This window comes from Megascapheus bottae, chromosome 11 (genome assembly GCF_031878675.1).
Source record: "Megascapheus bottae isolate mThoBot1 chromosome 11, mThoBot2.hap1, whole genome shotgun sequence".
Taxonomy (NCBI): domain Eukaryota; kingdom Metazoa; phylum Chordata; class Mammalia; order Rodentia; family Geomyidae; genus Megascapheus; species Megascapheus bottae.
The window spans coordinates 17,179-32,315 of record NC_143519.1 but is presented as its reverse complement, the minus strand read 5'-3'; the positions used below and the strand labels follow the sequence as shown (position 1 = coordinate 32,315).

Genomic DNA, 15,137 nt, shown 5'->3' with positions numbered 1-15,137 from the left:
GGGCGGAGCATGAGAGGGGTTGGGCATGATAGGAAGTGAGCGGCTCAGGGGCGGTGCCTGTGGGCGGAGCATGAGAGGGGCGGGGCAAGCGAGAGGAAGTGAGCGGCCCAGGGGCGGGGCCTGTGGGCGGAGCAGAGCAAGAGAGGCGAGAGGGGCGGGGCAAGCGAGAGGAAGTGAGCGGCCCAGGGGCGGGGCCTGTGGGCGGAGCAGAGCAAGAGAGGCGAGAGGGGCGGGGCAAGAGAGAGGAAGTGAGCGGCTCAGGGGCGGGGCCTGTGGGCGGAGCATGAGAGGGGCGGGGCAAGCGAGAGGAAGTGAGCGGCCCAGGGGCGGGGCCTGTGGGCGGAGCAGAGCAAGAGAGACGAGAGGGGCGGGGCAAGCGAGAGGAAGTGAGCGGCCCAGGGGCGGGGCCTGTGGGCGGAGCAGAGCAAGAGAGGCGAGAGGGGCGGGGCAAGAGAGAGGAAGTGAGCAGCCCAGGGGCGGGGCTTGTGGGCGGAGCATGAGAGGGGCGGGGCAAGCGAGAGGAAGTGAGCGGCTCAGGGGCGGGGCCTGTGGGCGGAGCAGAGCAAGAGAGATGAGAGGGGCAAGGGCAAGGGCGAGGAACTGGGCTTGTTTGGGTTGGGCTGGCGGGACAAGCCGAGCACTGAGAAGGTGCGAGGTTGGGTTCCAGCCTGCGAAGCTGGTCAGGCGCCGTTGGTGGGGCTGAGCTTCTGCACCCCGGTCCTGTCCTGGAGGAGGCTGGGCCCAGGCGCCGGGCCGGGCTGAGGACGGCTCTTGAAGAGGAGCAGAGCCAGGTGGTGCGTCCTCACAGGTGTGGCCCACGGCAGGGCGCAGAGCGCTGAGGGCCTGTGAGCACCAGCGCGGCCTGCCTCTCCCTGCCCCTCGCTGATGCCCTTCCTGGAGTGGCGTCGGTGAGGCTCGGCCCCAAACCAGGGCTCCAGAGCCAGCGCCCAGCCAGTGGCCAGCTTTGAGCTTGAGCTTCAGTCCAGGCGGGCCCAGGGCAGGGGTGTGAGAGCCTGTGGAGAAGGGGGGCCTGACTCTCCCTTTTGTCCTTTGTCCTCTTCCAGAAGTGGCTTCGGCCCCTCTAGGCCGACCAGGCCTCCAGAGCCAGCTCTCCGTCGGCGGTGAGCTTTGAGCTGGCACCTTCAGTCTAGGTAGGCCCAGGGTTATGGAGGAGGGGTGGCTGTGAAAGTGTGGGGGAGAAGTGGGGCCTGTCTGTCCCTGTTTGTCCTTTGTGGGCTTTCTGAAGTGGCTTCGGGGATGCAAGGCCCAAACCAGGCTTCTGGAGCCAGCCCCCAGTCAGTGGTGAGGTTTTAGCCAGTGCTTTCAGTCTAGGCAGGCCTAGGGCCTGGGTGTGGGGTGGCTTCCCTCCTCGTGGTGTCTTTTGTTGTGTCTGAAGTGATTTTGATGAGTTAGGTCCCCCAAATAGGCTATGGCTCCAGGTCTCACTTGGGGGGGTCTCATCTATGTCCATTCCTACTGTGTACTTAGACCTCTTCTGTGTCAAGGCCAGCCATTAGTCTCTGGATGATATAAGTCCAGCCCAGCTATGAGCCCAAATCAGTTCTGAGTCCAGACCAGCTCAGGGTTGGAGGCTTCCGTGAGTCTGTGCCAGGTCCACATCCAGGCCTACCCCAAGTTCTTGCCAGCTCTGAATGTCCATATCTCCTCAGCGTCTGGGACCTTCATGATTTAGAGCTGTAGTCTAGACCTTCCCTGAGTCCACATCATCGGTTCCAGGTCCAGGCCTGCTCTTGTGTACCAGCCCTGCGTTTAGGTCTTTCCTGAGCTCATGCCCATTCCAGGTTTGGGCTGCCTGTCATCCGCAGCAGCTCCAAGCTTTGGCCAGCTTTGACCCTGGCCTGCTCTTTATTCTGTGTAGTTCCTATTCTGAGTTAGCTTGATGTTTGGGCCTTCTCCCAGTCTGTTCAGAGCCTTCAGCTGTGTTGTGTGATATCTCTCATCAGGGTCTTGCGATTGGTGGCTGGGGAAATTGTTTAAAACATTCATTTTCCAGTACTGAGGGGTTCTCCACATACGACTGAGCATATCAAGATATTTTGTCTTTATTTTGGAGCATGCCTCCCCAGCCAGACAAGCACCGTTATGCTGAGCCATGTCTCTTGTTGGTCTCAATAAGCCTCAGACCTGGTCCAGGATCTGCCTCATGAGGAGTTTGGTGGGGGTAGCAGAAGGTGGGAACAGAAAGTGTGGTCTAGATGGCTTTTTCTTATTTTTCCAACTGTCAGCCACACTCCAGATCCTGCTCTACAGAAGAGAGGCTCTAGGATACTGAGCTTTTTGTTCTTCAGAGAATTCCCTTGACTTCAGGTGCCATGATGAGAAAATGAGAAGAGTCCAGAAGCTAGGAATCGTAAATATAGGCTCTGGGCATACACTCCAATGTAGTATGGGCTGGGTGGACCCCAACAGTCTTGCTCCCAGCATATGTCTTGCACAGGGCATGGGGATTAGGGTGTGAGGAAATGCATGGAAAGCATTGTTTTTGGCAGGTGCCAGCGACTTATGTCTATAATGCTAGTTGCTAAGGAGTCCAAGATTTGAGATTTGTAGTTCAAACTTAGCCTTGGTAGGAAAGTCCTTAAGGCCCTTTATCTCCAATAATCCAGTAAAGAAGCTAAAGTGGAGTTCAAGTGGTAGAACATAGTGTAGGGAGAGCACCTAGATCCTGAGTTTAAGTCCCAGGAGCAGCACAAAAAGATTTTTGTTTTCATTGTATAGGTCTGATACGCATGTTATTAGGCACACAAAGGTATTTTAATTTCTTTTTGAGGAATTCCAGTGGTATTGTGTTCCAGGAGGCTATGTAAATGCCTCAGCTTTTGATTTTCACGACTTCCAGACTTTGATGCATGTTGTCTTCCTGTGACTGTAGGCACTTTGGAGAAAATGCACAGTGTCAGGGTAAAATGTGGAGAGATTGGAAGCTTGGGATTGTGAATGTTGGGTATGGCGCAACATACAACGGTCTGGATGGACTCCATCAGAACTTGTTCTGGCAAGTTCATGCCTTGCCCAGGCTTCTGGCCTCTCTCCAAGCTTGCATCACGTTTTCATCTATACGTTCACGTCCATCCTGGGGCCTGGAGAAGGGGGTGAAGGTGGGTGTGAGGAAGGGCAGCCTCTCCCAGCCTGCCGAGTTGGTCCTTATCAGAACAACTTTGGTGACCTTAAGCACCCCCTCCCCGATGTCTGTGTCTTCATGGTGCTTTCACTTCTGATTTTGGCCAAGTCCTTCTCAGTGCCCAGGGGTTGGTTGGGGGCTGAGGGAATGCGGGCAAAGTTTGGTCTTTAATTATACACATTTTGTTCAACATAACAATGTATTTAAATTTCTTCTGGTGAATTAATTTTGTGTGTGTGTGTGTGTGTGTGTGTGTGTGTGTGTGTGTGTATAGGTCATGGGGCTTGAACTAAACCTGGGCGCTGTCCCTGAGCTCTTCAGCTCAAGTCTACCACCCTCCCTACCCCTGTGCTTGGGCACTGTCCCTGAGATCTTCAGCCCAAGGATACCACCCTACCCTGGAGCCAAGCCCCACTTCCCATTTTCTAGAGGTTAATTGGAGATAGGAGTCTCAGGTCCTTTTGTGCCTGGCTTGGCTTTGAACTTCGATCCTCAGATCTCAGCCTCCTGAGTAGGTAGGATTACAGGCGTGAGCCACAGCATCTGGTTGAATTTAAATTTTGTTGTGTTTCAGGGCTTCTTACAACCTAGGCAAGCACCTCAACACTAAGCCTCACCCCTTTATGTCTAGTAACCCCATCAGTTTTTTTTTTTAGAGTGATGTTATATGTCAGTTTTCTAGTACAGAACTTCTGTGTGACTGTTTCTGTTTTTATTTTTTTTGCATTTTTAGGTAATATAATTAAGCATTTGATTTTTTAAGATTTGACACTAAAAATGATAAAAAGCACATATAGTATTATTATTCTCCAATTGTATTTTCTCCAGTTGTATTATTCTGCAATTGTATTTTACTCTTTTCATTTTACGAAGACTGTCTTTTTCAGAGAATGGCAGCTAGCTGGTCACAGTCATGCTTGAGACATCTGTATTCAACCATAGACCTCAGAAGTGACTACACCCACTAATTTTCTAAAAAAAACTTTTTTATGTTCAATATGGCCATCATCCCAGGAACTCCATTAAATCACAACTTATTTACCTATCTTCTTTAGAACTGCACATGCTCATTTTACATACTTTTAACATTTGTAATCAACTACAGAAGTTGACAGAAATAGAGGTATACTGGCTAATGATTGAGATGTGTACAGAGGAACAGTAAACATCACTAAATATGAATATAACCCTTCCTTATCAACCCAAAAATGGACCATGGAGTAGCCAATAGAAAAAAGGCTATTCAAAAAAGGGACTCCTTCTCTAAAGATCTGTCATTTTCAAGAACTTGAACTTGAGTAATTTATAACTTTTGTTTTCCACTATGTACCGTAAGGACACCTAACTAAGAATTAGTGTCTTACATAACAGAATGGCATTTGCAGGATGTAATATTAAAATGACAGTACTGAGGTTGATTGCTTCAGACTGTTAAGACTCTTTGTGTATTCACTGTTTAAATCTTAATAATATATTTTAGACATTGGTCCAATAACATAGAAAGAGGAAAAACATCGGGAAGTTTATCTCATTCACTGTTCAGAGATAAAAAAGGTTAACATGTGAGGATTCAATAACTGCATACCTAAAGCTATGGACATGGTAATGGAAAAATAAACATAACTCTATAAACATAAAAACCTATGACTCTATAGACATAATGTTTTATTTCATAAATTAATGTTTCTGTGACATACAAACCCTTAGCCTAATTTTGATTAAGTTCTAAATACTATGTCCCAGTGATTGTAAATATATTCCCTCCTTGAACACTTGTTTGTTAAACTTGTCATGTAAAATATGATGTAAAAATCAACATTAATAAATTCTTAAAAAAAGGTTAACATTCTTCCCATTGTTTCCCATAGGTAAGTCCTTGTTCACAATGAAATCTGATGGTGATTACATCCTGGCATTTTCCCAAACTACTGTATGAAGAGGGTGCTGAAGGCCATCACTATACAGCACACGGCAACATAGGGATTCTTTCGTTCACCAATCCTGGCGCACTTCCAAAATATCCCCAACAGCCCAGTTTTATTTCTGTCCAGGATGCTGGGTGCCGACACATGTACAGAGAAGCACATGTACAGATAAGCAGCAAGATTACAGTCAACAGACTCTGAAAATTGAAAATGGCAGACATAGTGAGACCGGAGATACCCCAGCCACATCACCCTACTGACTGTTTCTGTTTTGACTTTCCTCTGTCAGCTATACAGAATCCCATTGTTCTGTGGAGAGGTTCTAGCATTTTTACCCTTTGCTGCGTGTTGATTTCTTCTGACTGTAAGTACTTTGAGGGCAAAATGTGCACAGTATCATAAAAAAATGTGGAGCCCAGACACTTGGAATTGTGTGTGAAGAATTCTGATTTTGTGGTCCAGTGTTGAAGTGACCTTTAAAAGTTTAAGTCACGCTGGGTACATGGCCTAGTGATAGAGTGCTTGCCTAGCATGCATGAAGCCCTGGGTTCCATACACAGAAAAAGCTGGGAGTGGTACTGTGGCTCAAGTGGTAGAGAGCTAGTCTTTAGAAAGCCCAAGGACAGTACCCAGGCCCTGAGTTCAAGATCCAGGACTGGAAAAAGAATAAAAAACTCCCAAGTCATTGTAAAGAACTAGATATTCAAGACAAATATTAATAAATAATGAGTTAATTTATTTTCTTCTCATTTTAACCTTTTTTCCCCCCTAGGTCATAGGGCTTGACCTTGGCCTGGGTATTATCTCAGAGCTCTTCAGGTCAAGGCTACTGCCCCCTTGAGGCTCAGGTCCTTTTGTGCTTGGGCTGGCTTTGAACCTTGGTCCTCAGATCTCAGCCTCCTGAATAGCTAGTATTACAGGCGTGAGCCATATGCCCAGCCATTGCAACCTTTTCATTAGTGTATTTTCATTGTACAAAAAGGTGTCATTATGGCATTGCCATACTTAATATTCTTTGGTCAGATTTACCTCTTTTATTCCTTTTCTTATGCCCTCCCTCATTTTAAACAATAGCAGGCTTTCTTACTCTCTTTTCATACATGCCCAGGAACCAGTTTGCCTGGACTTGCCCTCCTTCACACTGTCCCTGCCCCCCTCTGCTTGTTCCCACTCTGCTGGTCCTGTTTTGCATTTGAGTGCACAGTTTATCCACCCCTCTGTTCTACCCTTGAGCACGCATGTTACCCTTCACTGTAATGTGACTATGGAGCTGGGGGGTTCTCTGCACAGCCCTTATGGGGAACTTCTCGACCTTAGTTACCTAAGGTGCCCCATCCTCTGTCAGATGTAATTCACGGGAGGCGGGGCATAGCTTGGAGATGGAAATGTTTCCAAGTGATGTAATGCTCGCCTCACAAGGAGAATGGTGAGGGTACAGAGGCTCCTGGCTGTTCTTCCTTGACAGGATAGCGGTGCCCAAAGGAGCAGAAGAGCAAGAGAGAAGCATCCCGTTCCAGCTGCTTTTACTGCTAGAGAAGATGCAGGACAGCCGGCAGAAAGGAGTGCGACCTGTGGAGCTTGCATACTGTCTCCAGAAATAAGATACTCTTCTTAGCAGTGGCTCCTGTCTGCTTATCTAAAGAGGGTGGAAGCCAGAGAGAAATTGTGGGAGGTAGAGGAAAGGTCAGGGGAGAAGAAGAGAGTGAGGGAGAAGAGGGAGGAGGGGCAGCTGAGGGGAGGGGAGATGGAGGAGGAGAGAAGGTTCAGATGGGCAGTATTCTCTGATTTCATTGAGAATGATCAATTCTCATAGCTCATTCTATCATCACTTCAGCTCAGTGATTCAGTCCTCCTCTACTTCACTGTGATTCTGATCCTTTGTGTGTGACTGTTGACTTTTTTGAGGGGTCATGTCTTTTCATACCTGTTGTGTTCCTATGTTAAGATTTGCTCAGCTGTGTGCCTGTGGCTCACGCCTGCAATCCTACCTACTCAGGAGGCTGAGATCTGAGGATCACGGATCAAAGCCAGCCCAGGCAGAAAAGTCCCAATGAGACACTTTATCTCCAATAAACTACTCAGAAGAAGCTGTAAGTGGTGCTTTGGCTCCAGTGTAGAGGGCTAGCCTTGAGAACAAAGGCTCAAAGACAGTGAATGTCCAGGCCCTGAGTTCGAGAAAAAAAGATTTACTCATTTAAACTCAATTTATACTTTGGAATTTTGGTTGTCTGAAAAATTTCCATTGAAAATTTGTATTCTGACAGGAATGGGTATTATCTGGGTTGATAATCATTTTTTTTGCCAGTCATGGGCTTGAACTCAGGGCCTGGGCACTGTCCTTGGACTTTCTCAAGGCTAGAGCTCTACCACTTGAGCCTCAGCACCACTTTCAGCTTTTTTCTGTATATGTGGTACCAAGAAATCGAACCCAGGTCTTCGTGTATGCTAGGTGAGCACTCTACGTCTAGGCCAAACTCCCAGCTCTGATAATCCATTTTTTTACCCTGGCTTAGGGATATAACTTAGTACTAACAATCTCATTGAGTCAATAACTGACAAAATATTTACAATAGGTAAAGTTCAGTGGTATGTGAGAACTGACGTTCTTATATAATACAGCAGGAGACTGGAAGAATAAAAGATGACTGGGTGCCAGTGGCTCGTGCCTGTAATTCTAGGTACTCAGGAGGCTGAGGTCTGAGGATCGCTATTCAGAGCCAGTCCAGGCATGAAAGTCCACAGGACTCTTACTTCCAATTAACCACCAGAAAACTGGAAGTGGGGCTGTGGCTCAAGTGGTAGAGCACTAGCTTTGAGCTCAGGGACAGTGCCCAGGCCCAGAGTTCAAGTCCCATGCCTCTCTCTCTCTCACACACACATACACAAAATAAGTAAAGAATTGCTAGGGCAAGAAAAGCTAGGGATAAAGAAGGAAAAAAAGATGGTAGAATAAATATAGTAGAATGCTTTGTAAGTGTAAGACAGGTAAAGTGAAAAGAAAAACTACAGAGAATGACAATTTTAAAAGGGATAAAGGGTAAAACATTAAAAAGAAAGTCAGACACCTGTGGCTCACTCCTGTAATTCTAGCTACTTGGGAGGTTGAGATGTTAGGATCACCATTTGAAATCAGCCAAGTAAGAGAGTCCATGAGACTCTTAGCTTCAATTAACTACCAAAAAGAGCCTGGAAATGGGGCTGTAGCTGTAGTTGTAGAGTACTAGCCTTGAGCCAAAAACCTCAGGGCCAGTGCCCAGGCCCTGGTTTTTAAGAACCAGTCTTAAAAAATTTTTTTTTCTTAGAATGAATGCGTGTTGGCTCTATCAGCAAGATTTTAGCTGTGGTATTGTCATCTCTGGGTCCTTTCCGAGTTCTGGCGTGACTGGGCGTGCCCCGGGTGCAGTGTCCTGTGGTCAGGGAGCGAGGGCAGCTGCTGGGGTGAGGTATGGCTGGCCCCGTGCAGTAGACATCCCTGGAGGTGGTCTGTCCTCCTGGAACCCAGTGTGTCCACCCCGGCCCTGCCAGCCAGCTGCTGGTGCTGCTGGTGGTGTCTGAGAACACAGCTGGCGTGTCAGAACGCGCTCTGCCTCTCCTGGATCCTGCAGGTGACCCAGTTCCTGCTCTGGCTATTCTGTGGCCGGCTTTTCCCTTTCCATCTAGGCTGCCAGTTTAACAGATCCTTTAGAGCATGTAGAGCGGATGGGTTGAAGACTTTGAGCCCTGTTCTACTCTGGTGTCATAAGTTTAAGAGGAACTGTCCAATTCAGGACCAAGAATACTTTCGTGTCCTGAGCGGCTCATAGGTAGTACATACTGACCTTTGGGGAAAGAGAGTAAGAGTAAAGTGGTGAGTGTTGGTGCAGCCAGGGCGTCTGGTTCTGGGACGTCTCCAGGGCCCTCACTCCTGTGCTGTTACTTCTTTCTAACCAGTGTTTGTCCAGCATGATGCCACTCAGCTTTACCTCATGTTCTGGAACCCAAATACCTGATGTGAACTTGGTAAGCGCCTGAAGCTGGAGGAGTCAGAGGACCCGTAGAAGTCTCTCACCATTGTTTATGCCACATGCAGAGAGGGTTCCCAGAAACCCGGTGTTCTTCCCCCCCACCCACTGCACCCTTGTGTGCAGGGCAACCAGCGTGAGGGGCCAGGCAGTCTAACAGGTCCAGCTCTGGACACCAGCCTAACCTGTCCTTGGCTCCTTCTTCCAGGTGGAGAAGCTGCAGGCCCTGTACACGATGCAGATCAAGGTTTCCTTGGTTTGCCACACCTGTAGTGGAGGGAGCAGTAGGACCAGCTGTATGCTGACCCTCCCTCTTCCTCTGTATGACATGGACTCAAAACCTCTGAAAACGCTGGTGAGAGACCTGGTTAATCTGCACACTCCACTTTGCCAGTGGCCTGTTGTTTGCGTCACTTCCCCTTGATATCAAAAATAATTCTGTTTCACTTGCTCTAGAGGGTCAATTTCATTGATCAGAAAAAGTTATCATCCACATGTTCTCTTGTTCTGAATTAGCCATTGCTAGTAAATCCTCAGCAGAGTTGAAGACACAGTATGGCCTTCTATTTTGTGTGTAGGAGCTGGGGAGTTCTGTGGTTCAAAGCTGTTCTCTATCTAGATTTATTGCTTTTTTTTTTCTAGTCCTGGGGCTTGAACTCAGGGCCTGGGTGCTATCCCTAAACCTCTTTGTGTTCAAGGTTAGCACTGTAGCACTTGAGCCACAGTGCCATTTCCAGCTTCTTCTGAGTAGTGTATTGGAGTCCCACTGACTTTCCTGCTTGGATTGAGTTTGAACCACAGCCTCCTGAGTAGCTAGGATTACAGGCCTGAGCCACCAGTGCCCAGTTGGTTTATTACTTTCTTAGAGTCTGCTTGCTTCAGTGTTTAGGTTTCTGGATCTGTGGGTCCAGTGCCTTGACATTTTATGCTCTGTAGGAAACTTATGAAACCAGAAATTAGAAAGATGCAAGATAAAACTGTGGGGGGATAAGTGTAAGAGTTTAAAGATGAGTGAGGGTATTACAAAGGGCATTGTTATACAGGGCATCGTGTCACCAGCTGTCATCACAGTGGGCTTCTTTATAGGAGTCTAATGGGCAGATTACAGAGCCCTGTTTTCCCTGAATACTTCCTGGTTACCAACTAGCTGCTGCTGTGGTCTGTGTGTGTTCTTCCAGGTGTCCTGGGAAGACATCCAGTGCACGTACGGGAGTCATCACTCCTGCTGGTAAGAGAAGCACATGCATGACGGGGTGCGTTGGGTTCTCAGAGCTTTATGAAAGTTGCATGGATGAATTATTGCCTTTCTTCTGAGCATTCCCTAGTTACTAAACCATTCTGTCCATCTTTCAACACTCATCCCATACACCATACTTCCCTGAGAATGAAGGCTTCAGTAGTGCTCAGGTAGAAGTATCTTCTGTAACTATGCCCATGTGGTTTCTGGCCTCTATTACCTTGTCCTAATTTAACCTCTGAGCAAACGCCTCCTTGTGCTTTCATAATCATGGCCTTCTCTACTGTGCAAAGCCTTCACTGATGTACTCAAGCAGATTAGTAGGAAATCTTATTTGCTTTCATTGCTTCTTGAGCATGCCTGCTTTATTACTTCCAAAATTTTTTTTTAAAATTATATGACTCCCCCCCCCATTAGACCATGTACTCTTTTTTTTTAATTTTTGGTGCTGGTTCTGAGGTTTGAAGTCCAGTCCTGGGCATTGTCTCTGAGCTTTTTTGCTCATGCTAGCTCTCTACCACACATCCTGCTTTTGGGTGGGTAATTGGAGATAATGGCATCAAAGACTTTCCTGCTCTTCTGGCTTTGATCATAAATCCTTAGATCTAAGCTTCCTGAATAACTAGGATTAGAAGTATGAGCCATGGTGCCTAGCAGACCAGGGGACAGGACCACTCTTCTCATCTTTCCAAGTCTGGCATAGCGGCATGCAGTCAGTAAGCATCAAGACATACTTTCACTGGCTACGGAGGTGAAACTAGAGAGAAAAGCTGAAGAAAGTTAAGGCAGAGAGGTTTTATGTGTGCCCATAGTGGAACTGGAGGTGGTACTGGAGGGCATACTGAGCCACACAAGGAGGCTTGATTAATTCAAAATTAATGGATTAGGTGGTGTTTATGTTTGATGCTCTCCTGTAACCTACTTTTCCTGTTTTTCATTTGTCCTGAGCATTTCTCTTAGGTACCTGTTCTCAGCTAATTTTGGCTTATTGACTCCTCTGTGAGTTAGAACAGGGGTTAGCACACTCTACATGACCATGGCTAGAGAGAAAGAACTGCAGGTTTTTGTAGCTGTTACTCGCTTTGGCCTTGTAACACATCGGATGCCATAGACAGTACATGAATGTGTAAATGAATATAATTGGCTGTGTTCCAATAAAAGTTGTTTTCCAAAAACAGGGTTGGAGTTGGCTTATACTCCAACTCTCATAATTTGCCTGTCCCTGATTTATTATTTTATTTATATATTTATTTGCTTATTTTTGCCAGTTTAGGGGCTTGAACTTAGGGCCTGGGCACTGTCCTTGCACTTTCTCAAGGCTAGGGCTCTACCACTTGAGCCACAGTGCCACTTCTAGCCTTTTCTGTTTATGTGGTACTGAGGAATGGAACCCAGGGCTTTATGCATGCTAGGGAAGCACTCTGCCACTAGGCCACACTCCAGGCCCCTTATTTTTATCTTATTTATTTAATTTGCTGGTCATGGGTCTTGAACTCAGGGCCTGGGTGCTATCCCTGAGCTTCTTTGTATTCAAGACCAGAGCTCTACCACTTGAACCACAGTGCTACTTCTGGCTTTTTCTGAGTAGTTCATTGCAGATTAGAGTCTCACAGATTTTTCTGTCCAGGCTGGCTTCAAACTCTGATCCTCAGGTGTGAGCCATCTAGCATCAGGCTGGCTGTGATTTGTGCTAACTAACAAGAGTGTAGAAGTGACTCTTCCAGGTCACTGTTCTCTCCTTGATGAGATGGATGGTAGGTGATGGGTAGATGAAGATTTGCCAATTCACAAGCGCGTAGAAATGACTTTCCCAAGTCACTGTTTTCTCTCTCTTGATGAGATGGGTGGTAGGTGATTGAAGACTTGCTCTGCTAGCCTGGAAGCTTGCTGACCCTTGTTCCTGCTGTCCTTTCGCCGCAGATGTTTAATTTTACTATGCTGATAAATCTCTCTTTTTAGGCGGGAAACTGCATATCTTCTGGTTTATACGAAGAGTGGAGGCTAATGGAAATACTGCAGACTTTCAGAGACTGACACATTCATTTCCTTTTCTGTCCTGGGATCTGCTAAGTCTTCTAGAAGATTCTACAATAAAGAAAAAATTAATTTAAACAATTACATCATAATTTAAATCTTAAGTTATAACCACGAGTGATTGCTGATGTGATTTGAAGGAGGGTTGTCTCTCAAGGCCATGTGTCAGGAGCCTGGTCCCTTGTGTAGCAGTGTTGTGGGGCATAATCTTGTGAGCGGTGAGGCTTGTGCAGGGCATTTGGCTCATGCTTGTAATCCTAGGTACTCGGGAAGCTGAGATAATTCAAAGCCAGGTAGGGCAGAAAAATCCACGAGACAACAGAAACAAAAAGCTGGAAGTGGAGTTGAAGTGGTAGTGTGCGAGGCTTTGAGTGAAAAAGCTATAGGACAGCACCTAAGCCCTGAGTGCAAGGCCTAGTGGTGTGACCCAAGTGAACAGTTTCTTTCAGCTAGGCCCCCATTCTGGAGTCTCCAAAATACCACCACCATCTGGAGAGTAAGCATTCCTCACAGGAGCCTGTGGAGGACATATCTTTCAAACTATCTCATTAGTGAAATAGGCACCATATGCAAATAAAGTTGTTTCTTTCAAAAAGAGTCTATGTACAGCTTAATCTGGGGGTAATGAAAACACATAAGATGCAAATGATTTCTGCTATAGAAATTGGAAAGAAGGGCCGGGAGTTTGGCCTACTGGTACAATGCTTGCCTAGCATGCACAAAGACATGGGCTTGATTCCTCAGTACCACATACATAGGAAAAACCCAGAAGGGTGCTTAGGCTCAAGTGGTAGAGCTCTAGCCTTGAGAAAGTTCAAGTACTCAAGCCCTGAGTTCTAAGCCAGGGCTGGAAAAAAAGAAATTGGAAAAAAGTTGGGATACCTTCTTTAGTAGAAATCTTGAGGCTGTAGAGAGGTCTAGGGGTTAGGATAGTCCAAATACTCAGAAAATACATTCAAAGACACAGCTGAGAAGGTCACAGAAATCCACAAGCCTAGGTTAGCATGAGAGAGTCAAGTCACAGAGGAGAGGACGGTGAGCACAGGCCCAGCACGCCCTCTGGTGGTAAGTGGACCTCACTGCACCACGGAGGGGGCGAGATTTGTGAGCATTCACCCAGTTTGCCCTCTGGTGGTAAGTGGAGGTCACTGCACCACAGATTGGTCTAGGGCTGTGAGCATTCACCCAGAGCGCCCTCTGGTGGCAAGTGGAGCTCACTGCACAACAGAGGGGTGTACAGCAGTGATTATTCACCCAGACCACCCTCTTGTGGCAAGTGGAGCTCACTGCACAACGAGAAGGCGGGGAAGGCAGTGTTCATTCACCCAGAGCGCCTTCTGGTGGGTTGTGGAGCTCATTGCACCATGGGGGAGGGGAAGGCAATGACCCTTCATGCAGAGCGCCCTTTGGTGACAAGCAGAGCTCCCTGCACCACGGAGGGGGTGAAAGGTAGTGAGCCTTCACCCAGAGCGCCTTCTGGTGGTAAGCGGAGGTCACTGCACCATGGATTGGTCTAGGGCTGTGAGCATTCACCCAGAGCGCGCCCTCTGCTGGGTAGTGGAGCTCATTGCACCATGGGGGGGAAGGCAGTGACCCTTCACGCAGTGCGCCCTCTGGTGACAAGCGGAGCTCACAGGTCCATGGAGGGGTGAAAGGCAGTTATCATTCACCCAGAGCGCCCTCTTTGGAAGCGGAGCTCATTGCACCGTGGAGGGGAGGAGGGCGGGGAGGATTCACCCAGAGCGCCCTCTGGTGGCAAGTGGAGCTCACTGCACAACAGGAAGGCGGGGAAGGCTGTGAGTATTCACCCAGAGCACCCTCAGGTGACAAGCGGAGATCACTACACCACGGAGGGGGCAGGGTGTCGAGCATTCACCCAGAGCACCCTCTGGGGGCAAGCACAGCTCACTGAATCATGGAGGAGAGGAGGGTGGTGAACGTTCACCCAGAGTGCCCTCTGGTGGCAAGTGGAGCTCTCTGCACCACCGGGGGGGTGGGGGGGGAAGGCCATGAGCATTCACTCAGAGCTCGCTGTTGTGGCAAGCGGAGCTCATTGCACCATGGAGGTAAAGAGGGTGGTGAGCATTCACCCAGAGCGCCCTCTGGTGGCAAGCGGAGCTCGCAGCTCCACGGAGGGGTCGAAGGTGGTGAGCATTCATGCAGAGCTCCCTCTGGTGGGAAGCCCAGTTCACTGCACCACGGAGAAAAGGAGGTTTGTGAGCATTCACCAGAGCGCCCTCTGGTGGGTAGTGGAGCTCACTGGAACATGGGGGGGGGGGGAGAAGGCGGTGTGCATTCACCCAGAGTGCGCTGTCATGGCAAGTGGAGTTCACTACATCATAGAGGGGAGGAGGGTGGTGAGCATTAACCCAATCTGCCCTCTCTTGGGAAGCAGAGTTCATTGCACCACAGGGTAGGGGGGAAGGTGGTGAGCATTTGCCCAGAGCGTCCTCTTGTGGAAATTGGAGCTCACTGCACTACAGAGGGTAGGAGGTGGGTGAGCATTCACCCAGAGCACCCTCTGGTGGGAAGGGGAGCTCACTATTCCACGGAGGGTTGAAAGGCGGTGAGCATTCACCCAGAGCGCCCTGTGGTAGTAATTGGAAGTCACTGCACCACGAATTGGTCTAGGGCTGTGAGCATTCACCTAGAGTGTCCTCTGGTGGGAAGAGGAGCTCATAGCTCCATGGAGGGGTCAAAGGCAGTGAGCATTCACCCAGAGCGCCCTCTGGTAGCCAGTTGAGCTCACTACTACATGGGGAGGGAGGCAGTGAGCATTCACCCAGAGTGCCCTCTGG

At 48.3% G+C, this 15,137-nt stretch overlaps 1 pseudogene; it reads right to left on the bottom strand.

Annotated features, from left to right (window-relative positions):
* Window positions 1-5,005: 5,005 nt before the first annotated feature.
* Window positions 5,006-5,315, bottom strand: LOC150056638 (protein kish-A pseudogene; annotated as a pseudogene).
* Window positions 5,316-15,137: the final 9,822 nt, after the last annotated feature.